The sequence below is a fragment of the Ranitomeya variabilis genome, chromosome 5, assembly GCF_051348905.1.
Source record: "Ranitomeya variabilis isolate aRanVar5 chromosome 5, aRanVar5.hap1, whole genome shotgun sequence".
NCBI classification, from domain to species: domain Eukaryota; kingdom Metazoa; phylum Chordata; class Amphibia; order Anura; family Dendrobatidae; genus Ranitomeya; species Ranitomeya variabilis.
Genome location: NC_135236.1, coordinates 552280966 through 552296433, shown reverse-complemented (window position 1 = coordinate 552296433; position 15468 = coordinate 552280966). Strand labels below are relative to the sequence as shown.

Sequence of the window (15468 nt, the reverse complement as noted above, 5' to 3'; positions counted from 1 at the left end):
GCTTAGCCCGAGCACAAATCCCACAAGACTGCACAAAGGAACGCACATCCCGCGACAAGGAAGGCCACCAGAAGGACCTAGCCATCAAATCTCTGGTACCAAAAATCCCAGGATGACCCGCCAACACCGAAGAATGAACCTCGGAAATAACTCTGCTGGTCCATCTATCCGGGACAAACAGTCTCTCTGGTGGACAACGGTCAGGTCTATCAGCCTGAAATTTCTGCAGCACTCGTCGCAAATCTGGAGAAATGGCAGACAAAATCACTCCCTCTCTAAGAATACCAGCCGGCTCAGAAACTCCCGGAGAGTCAGGCACAAAGCTCCTAGAAAGTGTATCAGCTTTCACATTCTTCGAACCAGGCAGGTATGAGACCACGAAGTTGAAACGGGAGAAAAACAACGACCAACGAGCCTGTCTAGGATTAAGGCGCTTGGCCGACTCGAGGTAAATCAGATTTTTGTGATCAGTCAGGACCACCACACGATGTCTAGCTCCCTCGAGCCAATGACGCCACTCCTCAAATGCCCACTTCATAGCCAACAACTCCCGATTACCAACATCATAATTTCGCTCGGCAGGCGAAAACTTTCTTGAAAAGAAAGCACATGGCTTCATCACAGAGCCCTCAGAACTTCTCTGTGACAAAACAGCCCCTGCTCCAATCTCGGAAGCATCAACCTCGACCTGAAAGGGGAGAGAGACATCTGGCTGACATAAGACTGGAGCTGAAGAAAACCGGTGCTTAAGCTCCCGAAAGGCCTCCACGGCCGCAGGAGACCAATTAGTCACATCAGAGCCCTTCCTGGTCAAATCCGTCAAAGGTTTAACCACGCTAGAAAAATTAGCGATGAAACAACGGTAACAATTAGCAAAACCCAAGAACTTCTGAAGACTCTTAACAGACGTGGGCTGAGTCCAGTCATGAATAGCCTGGACCTTGACTGGGTCCATCTCCACAGCAGATGGAGAAAAAATAAAACCCAAAAAGGAGACCTTCTGTACTCCGAAGAGGCATTTTGAGCCCTTCACAAATAAAGCATTGGCACGCAGGACCTGAAACACCATCCTGACCTGCTTCACATGGGACTCCCAATCATCAGAAAAGACCAAAATGTCATCCAGATAAACAATCATAAATTTATCCAGATATTCACGGAAAATGTCATGCATGAAGGACTGAAACACAGAAGGAGCATTAGAGAGTCCAAAAGGCATCACCAAGTACTCAAAATGGCCTTCGGGCGTATTAAATGCTGTTTTCCATTCATCTCCCTGCTTAATGCGCACAAGATTATACGCACCACGGAGATCTATCTTGGTGAACCAACTGGCACCCTTAATCCGAGCAAACAAATCAGATAATAGTGGCAAAGGATACTGAAATTTGACTGTAATTTTATTCAGAAGGTGATAATCTATACACGGTCTCAAAGAACCGTCCTTCTTGGCCACAAAAAAGAATCCTGCACCAAGGGGGGAAGAGGATGGGCGAATATGTCCCTTCTCCAAAGACTCCTTTATATAACTCCGCATCGCGGCATGCTCTGGTATAGACAAATTAAAAAGTCGTCCCTTAGGGAATTTACTACCAGGAATTAAATTTATAGCACAGTCACAATCCCTATGAGGGGGCAGGGCACCGGACCTGGGCTCATCAAATACATCCTGGTAGTCAGACAAAAACTCAGGGACCTCAGAAGGAGTGGAAGAAGCAATAGACACCAATGGAGTATCGCCATGAATTCCCTGACAACCCCAACTAGACACAGACATAGCTTTCCAATCTAAAACTGGATTATGAGCCTGCAACCATGGCAGACCCAAAACGACAACATCATGTAAATTATGCAGAACAAGAAAGCGAATCACCTCCTGATGAACGGGAGTCATACACATGGTCATTTGCGTCCAATACTGAGGTTTATTCTCAGCCAATGGCGTAGCATCAATTCCCCTCAGAGGAATAGGAAATTCCAAAGGCTCCAGGACAAAACCACAGCGCCTGGCAAATGACAAATCCATCAGATTCAGGGCAGCACCCGAATCCACAAAGGCCATAACCGAGTAGGACGACAAAGAACAAATCAAAGTAACAGACAAAATAAACTTAGGCTGTATAGTACCAATGGTGACAGGTTTAGCGACCTTTTTTAAGCGTTTAGAGCATGCTGAGATAACATGAGCAGAATCACCACAGTAAAAGCACAACCCATTTTGACGTCTATGACTTCTGATCAGAGTTCGATCACATTGCATAGACTCAGGTCTCTGTTCAGAAAATACCGCCAAAGGATGAGCAGATCTGCGCTCCCGCAAACGCCGATCAACCTGAATGGCTAAAGCCATAGAATCACTCAGATTTGTAGGTGTGGGGAACCCCACCATAACATCCTTAATGGCTTCAGAAAGACCTTCTCTGAAATTTGCAGCCAGGGCACACTCATTCCATTGAGTAAGCACTGACCATTTCCGAAATTTTTGACAATACACCTCTGCTTCATCCTGCCCTTGAGAAAGGGCCAGCAACGCTTTTTCTGCCTGATTCTCAAGATTAGGCTCCTCATAAAGCAGTCCAAGAGCCAGAAAAAACGCATCCACATTAAGCAATGCAGGATCTCCTGGCACCAGAGAGAAGGCCCAATCCTGAGGGTCGCCACGTAACAAGGAGATAACAATCTTTACTTGCCGAGCGGAATCACCAGAGGAACGAGGTCTCAGAGATAGAAATAACTTACAATTATTCTTAAAATTCTGAAACCTAGATCTATCTCCAGAAAACAACTCAGGAATGGGTATCTTTGGTTCTGACATAGGGCTATGAATAACAAAATCCTGAATACTTTGCACCCGTGCAGCAAGATGATCCACACTAGAAGTCAGAGTCTGAACATCCATGTCTGCAGCTGAGCTCAAAACCACCCAGAGTTCAAGGGGATGAAAGAAGCTAAACAGACTGCAGCAAAGGAAAAGCGGGAGGAGAAAAAAAAAAAATGTATTCAGGTCTTCTTTTTATCCCACTTCTGCGATGCATTAAACACTTTTTGGCCTGCTATACTGTTATGATCCTTAGTGGTTGAGGATCACAAATTACTCCAGCTAAGTAACAAACATAGGACAAGCTCTAGGGAGGTGGCAAGCTGGACTGACCGCAAATCTGAACCTAACCAAACACACTAGAAGTAGCCGGTGAACGTGCCTGAATTCCTAGACGTCTCGAGCCAGCCTAAGGAACTAACTACCCCTAGAGAGAAAGAAAGACCTCTCTTGCCTCCAGAGAAATAATCCCCAAAGATATAGAAGCCCCCAACAAATAATAACGGTGAGGTAAGAGGAAGGCACATACACAGGGGTGAAAGCAGATTCAGCAAATGAGGCCCACTAATACTAGATAGCAGAAAATAGAAAAGGGAATCTAAGCGGTCAGTAAAAAACCCTTACAAAATATCCACTCTGAGATTTCAAGAACCCCCACACCAACTAACGGTGTGGGGGGAGAAACTCAGTCCCCTAGAGCAACCAGCAAGCGAAGAAATCACATTTTAGCAAGCTGGACTAAAAACATAATGAACACTGATAATCCAAAAATGATCAAACAAAAACTTAGCTTGTCTTGGAGAGACTGGGAGCAAGGTAGACACACGGAATCTGAAGAGCACTGAATACATTGATAGCAGGCAAGGAACTGAGTATCCAGGTGGGCTAAATAGAAAACCAACCAAGGATAACGAACCAGCTGATGAAGCCAACCTGCAAAAGGACAACACTACACAGTACCGCTTGTGACCACTAGAGGGAGCCCAGAAATAGAGTTCACAACAGTCCAGTTACCACCTCCCTAGAGCTCGTGTCTATGTTTAGTTACTTAGCTAGTATTTCCTGTGATCCCCAGCCACTGGGATCATAACAGAGAACATATGGCTGATGCCAGGAATGAGACACATGGGGGCCAGGATGGGGAATATTATTACCATAGGGGCTAATTAAGGGATATTATTACTGCAGTGACATATTTAGTTTATTTTTGTGCATACTGTTTTAAATGGGGAGGGCGGTCCTGTTACTGTGTAGAGTGATACTATGTTGCCTTTTTTTCTTCATGTGGTGTAATGTAGAAGTTGGGAAAAATTAAGTAATGTGTTCTGCAAGTGGAGATCGAGATAACTGTGTTTTTTCCTGCATAGACAAGTCCTGGATGGAAGAAGTGACGGCAGTCTGTGCAGGATGAAAGTTGAAAGATGAAGCACTTCACCTAGAGACGTCACTGGTGAGTCAGTGTGTTATAATAAACACATCCCACAATGGATACTAATATATAAGATCTCCCACACATGCTAATAAACATGTGTTTTTTACCAAAGTATTTTAAGGAGATCACATGACATATATAGGGACACTCCACCTACATTTCATATAAACTCAGAGAAAAACGGAGTACAAGTCCACTTAAAGAAATGTATAAATTACTTTTTATTAATCGAGACAAAAATCCGATGTACAATAAAATTACATTAAACATCAAATATATAAATAGGACGCGAAACGCGCGTTGGGGCTCCGGTGGTGTTCCCTGCGTCTCTGCTACAATGGGTAAGAGGGACCTAGTCAGGCTTAGCATGGTACCAATTTGAAATTGATTCTATAAGGGGATCCCTGTAAATTTAATATAGTGGCCAGTCTGGGTTTTCTCCCCCTTCCGTTACAATGCACTACTAGCACTTTACAAGTCATAATTAGCAGAGGAAATTTGGGGATACCATCGCAGTGACTTTTTTCAGTGTTTTTTCTAGCTCTCCTCACTGTCCTATTTATATATTTGATGTTTAATGTAATTTTATTGTACATCGGATTTTTGTCTCGATTAATAAAAAGTAATTTATACATTTCTTTAAGTGGACTTGTACTCCGTTTTTCTCTGAGTTTATATGAGTCAGTGTGTTACCTATACACTGACACTATACACTGTATACTATATACAGAGCTCCTGTGTATAATGTCACCAGTGATCACTGTATTACCTATACATTATATACAGAGCTCCTGTGTATAATATCACCAGTGATCACTGTATTACCTGTACACCGACACTGCCTACTAAGTACAGATCTCCTGTGTATAATGGCACTTATGGTGATGGTATTGTTTTTTTTATTACCGATCAGTATTGTAGTATTCGGTCACTTTGTGGTGGTAATATATCTGGCCATGGTCATGGTGCAGTGGTATTTGTTCCTTGTATGTGATATTATTCGGTCACTGGTGGTAATATGTGGTCTGGTCATGGTGCAGTGGTATTTTTTCCTTGTATGTGATGTTATTCGATCACTGTGGTGGTAATATGTGGTTTTGACATAGTGTAGCGGTATTTGTACCTAGTATGTGATATTATTGGTCATTTTAAAAATTGAAATATAAATTAAAATATACCCAAATTGTATTGCATATTTTAAAAAATATTTAATAGGTTACAGCAGAGTATGGCCCGGCCAAAAGTGTCTACCGTGTCATGGTGGCAGCTTAAAAAATCTTTTGGCCAAAACAAAAGCTGCCGGCTATACGTGTGATCTGGTGATGGGAACTGTAATGTGTGATAGGTCAGAAGTGGAGTTTTTCCAAGAGAGAGTGGTGGGACTGTGGACAGTTCGAGGGGTGGAGCGTGGAGGCAGGGCTGGGGTGGAGCCTGGGTGGAGTCTCAAGGGGGCCCCGAAAAATTTGCCAGTATAGGACCCCGAAATTTCTAGTGGCAGCCCTGACTATGTGTCCCCATCATTCTTTCTCAGGTGGTGTAAAGAAACTCTGAAACAGCTTCAATATTGTCAATTGCGCTCGTTTAATAGCCTGAACTCAGCGCACGTAAATACAACCAAAATGTTTCTCTGTGATGGTGCAATATGTTAGCATTTGGTGCCCCAGTTTAAACTTTTGCCCAGGGCCCCAATTTGTCTAAAACTGGCCCTACACATGGTACTGGGGTGATAGCCAAGACATATGCAGATTTCACAGATTTCACATTCATACAAAGGTAAGAAAATATAGGGCACTTTAATCCCTTCGCCCAAAAGCCTTTTTTTCACCTTCCTGACCAGGCCAATTTTTTTAATTCTGACCACTGTCATTTTACGAGGTCATAACTCTGGAACGCTTGAACAGATCCAGGTGATTCTGAGAATGTTTTCTCTTGACATATTGTACTTTATGTTAATGGTAAAATTTATTTGATATGACTTGTGTTTATTTGTGAAAAAAACGTAAATTTGGTGAAAATTTTGAAAATGTTGCAATTTTCAAACTTTTATTTTTTATGCCTTTAAATCAGAGTCATATCGCACAAAATAGTTAATAGATAATACTTCCCACATGTCTACTTTACATCAGCACAATTTTGGAAACATTTTATTTTTTTTGTTAGGACGTTAAGTGATAAAAGTTGACCAGCGATTACATCAAAATTTGCAAAACCATTTTCATTAGGGACCACCTCACATTTGAAGTGACTTTGAGGGGCCTATATGACAGAAAATATCCCAAAACGATGCAATTCTAAAAACTGCACCCCTCAAGGTACTCAAAATCACATTCAATATATTTATTAACCCTTCAGATGGTTCACACGAATTTTTGGAATGTGAAAGAAAGAAAATAAACATTTACTTTTCTTTCACAAACATTTTCATTTAGACCTAATTTTTTTACTTTCACAAGGGTAATATGACAAAATGTATTGTTGTGCAATTTCTCCTGGGTATGCTGATACCCCATATGTGGGTGAAATTTACTGTTTGAGCGCACGGCAGTGCTCGGAAAAGAAGGAGCAGCATTTCACTTTTTGAATGTAAAATTTGCTGGAATAATTAGCAGATGCCATGTCATGTTTGGAGAGCCCCTGTTGTACCTAAACAGTGGAAACCCCCAACAAATGACACCATTTTAGAAACTAGACCCCTTAGAGAACTTATCTAGATGTGTATTGAGCACCTTGAACCCACAGGTGCTTCACAGAAGTTTATAACGTTAAGCTGTGAAAATAAAAGAAAAAAATCACATTTTTCCCAGATAAATCTTTTTTAGCTCCAAATTATGCTTTTTCATAAAGGTAACAAGAGAAATTGCTCCATATAATTTGTTGTGCAATTTCTCTTGAGTGCGCAGATACCCAATATGTGGAGGAAAACAACTGTTTGGGTGCATGGCAGGGCTTGGAAGGGAAGGAGCGCCATTTGACTTTTTGAATATAAAATATGCTAGAATAATTAGCGGTTGCCATGTCGCGTTTGGAGACCCCTGATGTGACTAAACAGTGGAAACCCCCCACAAGTGACACCATTTTGGAAATTAGACCCCTTAGGGAACATATCTAGATGTTTATTGAGCACCTTGAACCCACAGGTGCTTCACAGAAGTTTATAACGTTAAGCCGTGAAAATAAATAAAATCACATTTTTCCCACAAAAATCTTTTATAGTTACAAAGTTTGTATTTTCACAAGGGCAAAGGGAGAAAATGGACCCCAAAGTTTATTGCACATCTTCTCTTGAGGTTAGCGACACCCCACATATGGCCAAAAAGTACTTTTAAGGCACAGTGCAAAACTCAGAAGGGAAGTAGCGCCATATTACAGCGCAGAGTTTGCTGCACTTGTTTGAGGGTGCCATGAAACATTGGCAGAGCCCCTGAGGTGTCAGAACAGCAGAAGCCCCCATAAGTGACCCCATTTTACCAATTAAACCTCTCAATGAATTAATCTAAGGGTGCAGTGATTATATTGACACCACAGGTGTGTCACAGACTTTTATACCATTGGACAGTGAAGAAAAAATAATTTACATTTTTACAACCAAGATTGTGTGATAGCCCCAAGTTTTACATTTTCACACTGGGAAATATATAAAAATTGACCCAAAATTTGACCCACATTTGACCCCCATGAATTGCAGAAATACCCCATATGTGGATATACAGCATTATTTAGCCATACGGAAAGACTCGGGAGGGACGGAGTGCTATTTGTCTCCTGGAGCAGATTTTCCTAGACTAGTTTGTGGATTCCATGTAAAGAGCCCCAAAGTGCTAGAAAAGCTAAATACCCCCTCAAGTGATACCCCTTTGGGAATTTATCTACAGATGTAGTGACAATTTTTACTCCATGGATGTTTTCCAGAAACAAGCAGAAGTGGATGTTGCTGAATGAAAATTGCAAACTTCCACTGTAGTGACCAGTACATTGTAGTGACCAGTACATTATGCCCAGCTCTTGCTTCTGGAGACACACCTGTAAATTAGGCGGACTCTCATCACTACAGAAATGCCAAACATGTGGGCGCTGTATGTGGTTTAAGCACACTGGGGCTCAGAACGGAGGGGGGCATTTGGATTTGGGAGCTGAGAATTTGCTGAATTTCTTTTGGCTTGTGAGTTGCCATTTCGCTTTTCCAGGGCTTTTGTGCTACCAGTAACATGGAAGACCCCTATGTTTCCATTAACATGACAGATCTGAGTGGATTCTTGCTATTTTTGTGGGTTGAGTTGAGGCTTTTATTGGGAACATTTTACATGACATTTAGGAGATCACATTTATTTGGCGCTCTACACAGACCACTTACTTTGGGGTTTCCATCTAAATCTCTGAGTGATGTGATTCAGATGAAACCCCCCAAGGAATCCATTCACTATAGTGAGGCAGCAGAGTTACTCTGGACTTCGTTTGGCCCCTGTTCCATGGTTTCCTTTTTTTCAGAAGTGCACAAATCTGTGGCCGACCGCACTATTATGCAATCCTAAAAAGGACACCGCCAGATCGCAGGTCTTATGGCGTCCTCAGTGCCTCCATCTGCCTCATTATAGGGAATTTTCTGCCGAGGGTTCTGTCTGAATCACATATTTCAGATATTTACATGGAAACCCCGATGTAAGCGCTCAGCACAGAGCGCAGGATAAATGTGCGCCGAACTTTACTGAGATCTTTGGGAGGCAGAAAAAAATGAACAGCATTTTAAGAATTGGTTTTATTTATTTTTTATGCTGTTTCTTGTGCGGTATAAGTGATTAGGTAACTTTATTTTTCAGGTCAGTGCAATTACAGCGATACCAGATTTATATAGAGTTTTTATGTTTGGCTGCTGTCGCACACAAAAGATGCTTTTTATTGCGAAAACTAGTTTTTGAATCACTACATTTTGAGAGCTATAATTTTTTCATATTTTGGCCCACAGAGTCAGGTGAGGGCTTATTTTTTGCGGGACGAGCTGACTTTTTTATTGGTACCATTTTTGGGCACATATCATTTTTTGATCGCTTTCTATTCTGATTTTTGCGAGACAGAATTAACAAAAACCAGCAATTCAGGAATTGCTTTTTGCTTTGTTTTTTTATATTGTTCCACGTGTGATAAAATTGGTAAGACCACTTTATTCTTCGGGTCAGTACGATTACAGCAATGCCTCATTTAAATAGTTTTTTTTATGTTTTGGCGCTTTTACACAATAAAAACTATTTTATAGAAAAAAAATATTATTATTATTATTCTGAGAGCTCTAGCTTTTTTTTCTGCTGATGGAGCTGTATGACGGCTTTTTTTTTGCAGAACAAGATGACGTTTTCAGCGGTACCATTTTTATTTACATCGGTCTTTTTGATCGCGTTTTATTGCAGTTTTTGTTCAACAGTATGATGATAAAGCATTGTTTTTTTTGCTTTGTTTTTTATTTATTTTTTTACGGTGTTTACTGAAGGGGTTAACTAGTGGCACTGTTTTATAGAACAGGTCGTTACGGACGCGGCAATACCAAATTGGTTTACTTTTATTGTTTTTTTATTTATTTACACAAATAAATTTATTGGGAAATATTTATTCCTTTTTTTTTCTTTATTTGGGGATTTTTAGAAAAATATTTTTACAATTCATAATTTTTTTTTTTTACATTTTGTACATTGTCCCATGATGGGACTTAACTATGTTACATCAGATCGCTGATCTGAGACTCTGCACTGCAGAGTATTAGGGTATGTTTCCACGAGGCATATTGGCAGCTCTTTGAATGCAGAGGATTAAAAGCGATGTCACGGTGGCTGTGACCCGGTCCGTGGCCCTAGGCGCTCAATTAAAGGGAACCTATCACCCCCAAAATCGAAGGTGAACTAAGCCCACCGGCATCAGGGGCGTATCTACAGCATTCTGTATTGCTCTAGATAAGCCCCCGATGTAACCTGAAAGATGAGAAAAAGAGGTTAGATTATACTCACCTGGTTGGGCGGTCCGATCCGATGGGCGTCACGGTCCGGTCCGGGGCCTCCCATCTTCTTACGATGACGTCCTCTTCTTGTCTTCACCCTGCGGCTCCGGCGCAGGCGTACTTTGTCTCATCTTTCAGGATACATCGGGAGCTTATCTTCAGCATTATATACAGTGGGTGGATCAAGCATTCATACCAGTTCTTGAACTCCGCCCATGGCAACACATCTTCTCCTTCTTTTATCCGCCTCATGGTGCAATAATGGTGGCAATTACACAAATCAATACAGTCCATTACAGTCCATGGTGCACAGGACCCATTTCAATGGGTCGGTCCATCCTGTTCATGATGCCAAGGTTGAGTCGCCCACCTGGGCCATGGAGTACTCAACACTGGGTCCAGTCGCACTTAAAAGGGATGTCACGGTGACTGTGACCCGGTCCGTGACCCTGGGCACTCAATTAAAATGAGAAAGGTATTTTAAGGGATTAGTAAAGTTTGTATAAGTTCGTGACGCCACCTGTGGTTCTCGGTTAGAGGGACCGACGCTGCTTAAAGGGGTCCTCTGGGGTGATGTTAATGCCGCAAGATGGTGACGCTTCCCACAGGTGAAGCTGGGTCGCCAGGGCTCCCAAGGTGTATGGCAAGGATGGTGTGGTGGATGCCGGCAAATAAATGGAGGACACAGGATTACCTTTCTTACCTGGTTTACTGGTCGAATTGGGCCACAGTCCAGGGTACCAGCAACAGGTGGTGATAATGTCCGGCCAGCTTGGAGGCAAAGGTAGAGCCTTCTCCCAGGTGAGGTCTGTAAGCCTTCCTACTCACGCTCGTTTGCGAGGTCCTTGCTGCCTGTGGCTTCCATACAAAGTCCTCTCTTTCCTGTCCTGGGACAGTTTCCTGTATGATGAGCAGTGTGAGCCTTTTTATAGGGTCTCTATTACGACCTGGGCTCTTAGTGTACTGCTGCACCTTCAGGTGTGGGTGCGGGCAATTTACATAAAGTCCTATACCCTTCCGGTTCTGCCGTGCAACCTGGAGTACAACACAGCCTCGGGTGCCCGGTTCCTGCACTTCGGCTGTGAGAGTGCCTGGTCACAGTTCCCCTCTGAGCCCTTTTCCTCCTCCTGTGCTTCTTTCCTCTGATGCTTCACCACATTCAACCCCTCAGGTTCACTTCCTTTCCTGGAGCTACAGCTCAGTCCTGGCTACACGGCTCCGCTGTCTGCTCTCCACTCCTCTCCCTTCACTGCCTGCTCCAGACTGAACTAACTCCTCCTCTAGACCACACTACTTAAAGCTGGGGAAGCTCCCCTGAATCCGGGTTCTGAGCTCCCCCTTCTGGCCTGGATTCAGAATGTGTTGTATGTAGGTGTGTTACCTGGTAAAGGGAATCCTCCTTGCCTCCAAGCATGATATTACCCTCCATAAAAGGAAGGCAACATCACTGTAACAACCGGTTACCTGGGGTGTTACACATACATAGTCAACTCTGCTTGATATGCACACATATAGCTTTACTACATATGTGACACCTGCCAGGGCCGTGGGGTACTTGGTACCGGGTCGGTACTTAAAAGGATGTGTCACAGCGGCGACCCGGTCCATGGCCCTGGACACCCATGTAAAAGGGGTTTGAATAAAGTTTGTGTTCGTGATGCCACCTGTGGTATTCGGTCAGAGGGGACCGACGCTGCTTAAAGGGGTCCTCTGGGGTGATGTTATGTCAGCTAAGATGGTATAACTTCCCACAGGTGAAGTTGGGTTGTCAGGGCTCCCAGTGTGTAGATGAAGATGGTGAGTGGTGTAGTAAAGAACGGAGGACACAGGTTTGCAATCTCTTTACCTGGTTTACTGAAGACTTCAGACTGCCACAGTCCAGGGCACTAGATCACAGGTACAGGCAGGGACCAGCTGACTTGGAAGTGAGTTCAGAGTCCCCTTTACCAGGTGGAGTTAGAAGCCTTCCTACTAGCACGTTGGTGTAGTCCCTTGCTGCCTGTGGCTTCTGTCAAGGTCCTCACTGTTCTCACTGTCCCCCTTAAAGGTGGGACACAAACCCGTATGACAGGTGGCTCGAGCCTTTTTACAGGGTCTCTATCACGACCCGGGCTCTATGTGCCACTGTGTCTCCTGGGTGTTAGGGCAGACAGGTGACATGTAGTCCAGCTGTCCTGCTGGTTTCTACTGTACCTCTTGGAGTCCATTTCAAAGTTTTTTTAAATGTATTCTTTAGCCTTCTGACTGAGCACTCCGCCTCTTAGTCACAGGCGTTTTAATCGCAACAGGTCCATTACCCCTCCACAGAGAGAGAATGTTAGTCTAAGAAGAGGTTTCACAGATACCCATTCACATGGAGACGTTTATTCTCAGCGAGGAAAGGAAAGCGTAGGACCTGGTATACGAGAGATGCCGTAAAGTGGCTACCAGGTACACATAAAATTGGCCATTTTTATGCGCTAAACGCTCTAATTTTTCATATTTCTAGTGCAGTAATGCAGTTCAGTTTTCATGTTTCATGTTTGCATGTTTCAGCGCTGCAGTGTGCTGCCTTATTTATTTGACTGTGTATGAGTTTGTGACTCTAGGTTCAGCACCTGTTCACACTTAGTCTATGTTTGGATGTGACGGTCAGTTTTTTTAAATGTATTCCTTAGCCTTCTGACTGAGCACTCCGCCTCTTAGCCACAGGTGTTTTAATTGCAACAGGTCAATTACCCCTCCACAGAGCGAGAGCATGTTAGTCTAAGAAGAGGTTTCACAGGTACCCATTCAGATGGAGACGTTTATTCTCAGCGAGGGAAGGAAAGCGTAGGACCTGGTATACGAGAGATGCCCTAAAGTGGCTACTAGGTACACATAAAATTGGCCATTTTTATGCGCTAAATGCTCTCATTTTTCATATTTCTAGTGCAGTAATGCAGTTCAGTGTTCATGTTTCATGTTTGCATGTTTCAGCGCTGCAGTGTGCTGCCTTATTTACTTGACTGTATATGAGTTGGTGACTCTAGGTTCAGCACCTGTTCACACTTAGTCTATGTTTGGATGTGACGGTCAGTTTTTTGAAATGTATTCTTTAGCCTTCTGACTGAGCACTCCGCCTCTTAGCCACAGGTGTTTTAATTGCAACAGGTCCATTACCCCTCCACAGAGAGAGAGAATGTTAGTCTAAGAAGAGGTTTCACAGGTACCCATTCAGATGGAGACGTTTATTCTCAGCGAGGAAAGGAAAGCGTGGGACCTGGTATACGAGAGATGCCCTAAAGTGGCTACCAGGTACACATAAAATTGGCCATTTTTATGCGCTAAACGCTCTCATTTTTCATATTTCTAGTGCAGTAATGCAGTTCAGTTTCATGTTTCATGTTTGCATGTTTCAGCGCTGCAGTGTGCTGCCTTATCTACTTGTACGTCTTGGAGTCGACACAACCTCGGTCTTCCGGCTACCGGTATCAGCGCTATGCAGGGAGGTAGCTCAGTTGCAGCTATTCTCCCCAGTTCTTTCCTCTCCTTTGCCTCGCTCTCCTGCACGCTCTCTACAATGTGTTCTTCTCTCTGTATTCTCTCTATCCAGGAGCTGCAGCGCCCTCGTGGCTGCACGGCCCTCACTCTCCTTTCTGCCTCAGACTGCTCCAGTCTGCTGTCTGGCACTAACTAACTTTCCCTCCAGACCAGAATATATATATAGGGGAGCCACCCATAAGCTGGATCAGAGCTCCCCCTTCTGGCCTGGAGTGTGAACATGTTGTATGCTTGTGGTTACCTGATAAAGAAGATCTTCCTTCGCTTCCAAGCATGACATCACTCTCCCCATGAGGAAAGCAATGCCACTGTAACAACGAGGACCCTGGAGTGTTACACATACCCTCACAGGTCTGCTACATACGCATGCACATGTAATCATAGCTTTGCTCCGTCAACATTCAGCTCTGCTATATCAACACAAACACAAATCAACTACAGCATATATACATAACTCAGCTACATCAACACACACACTACTGTAGCTTAGCTACATCAATACACACAGCTGAGCTACATCAACAAGCATAGTTCAGCTACATCAACACATACAGCTCAGCTACAACAGACACATAGCTCAGCTACAACACACACCCAACTCAACTACAACACACAAACAATTCAGTAACATTATACATACAGCTCAGCTACATCAACACACATACCTCAGCCCGGAACAGACACAAGCAAAGGAGGAACCCGGTGCAAGAACAATATATGAACCTTTACTGTCCAATAGCTCATCATAATGTACAATTACATCATTAAATTACATACACATTGTATACATTACAATATTTTCTTTCTAAACATGTCCATCTACTTTAGAGGTGGAAATGGACCTCCTTAACTCTTGGGTCACTATGATGCTGCAGAGGTAGCACCAATAGTATGTCCACAGCTGAGATTTAGCTACATCATTAAATTACATACACACTGTATGCATTACAACATTTTCCTTCAAAACATGTGACTGATTACATGTCCTGATAGGTCTTTTAAATAGGTACCTTTCTCTCCTGCCCTGTACTGATTAAACCAGGGGCATAGTGTACATAGAAATCATTGGGCCCTATAGCAAATGCCCTAATTAGGCAACCACACTCCCCACACCCCCAAAAAATATTTAGTTTTGTAGACGGGCTCATACAGCCAAATTTTTAAAAACACAGGAAGGGATGTGCTCGTACAGAGTAATTGTGCCTCTACTGAAGTCTTTTGTGTTCTCACCCACTACAATACCTCCTTCATTTCCACCATAGAGAATGATGACTCCCGACACATTATGATATTCCCACAGAGAATTCTCTGTACTATTTGTGATGCACCCACAATTCCCCCCACACACATTAAGATGCCACCATGGAGCCCCCATCACAGTATGATGTCCCCACAGTGACCCTCAACACATTATAATGCCTCCCAGAGCCCCTTTAAAACTCAGCATGATACCCCTAAGGTTCCCCCAAAACAGTGTAATGTCCTCATAGTTCTCTGACACACAGTACTATGGCTCCCTCAGCCTTGCATACTTAGCATGATGGCCTCCACAGCAACCATGCACAGTATGATGGCCCCCACAGCCACCCACACACAGTATGATAGCCCACATGCAGTATACTTGTCCCCCCACACAGCATCATGGTTATTACACACAGTATCAGGGTCCCTACAATCTATCAGTACAGTCATTAAATAAAACAAAACTAATCACCT

The 15468-nt window shown here is 43.3% G+C and overlaps 1 protein-coding gene across 2 annotated transcripts in view; it reads right to left on the bottom strand.

Annotated features, from left to right (window-relative positions):
* RGS14 (regulator of G protein signaling 14) overlaps window positions 1–15468 on the bottom strand; it is a 261749-nt gene that overhangs the window by 158061 nt on the left and 88220 nt on the right. The gene's annotated exons all lie outside the window — the stretch shown is intronic.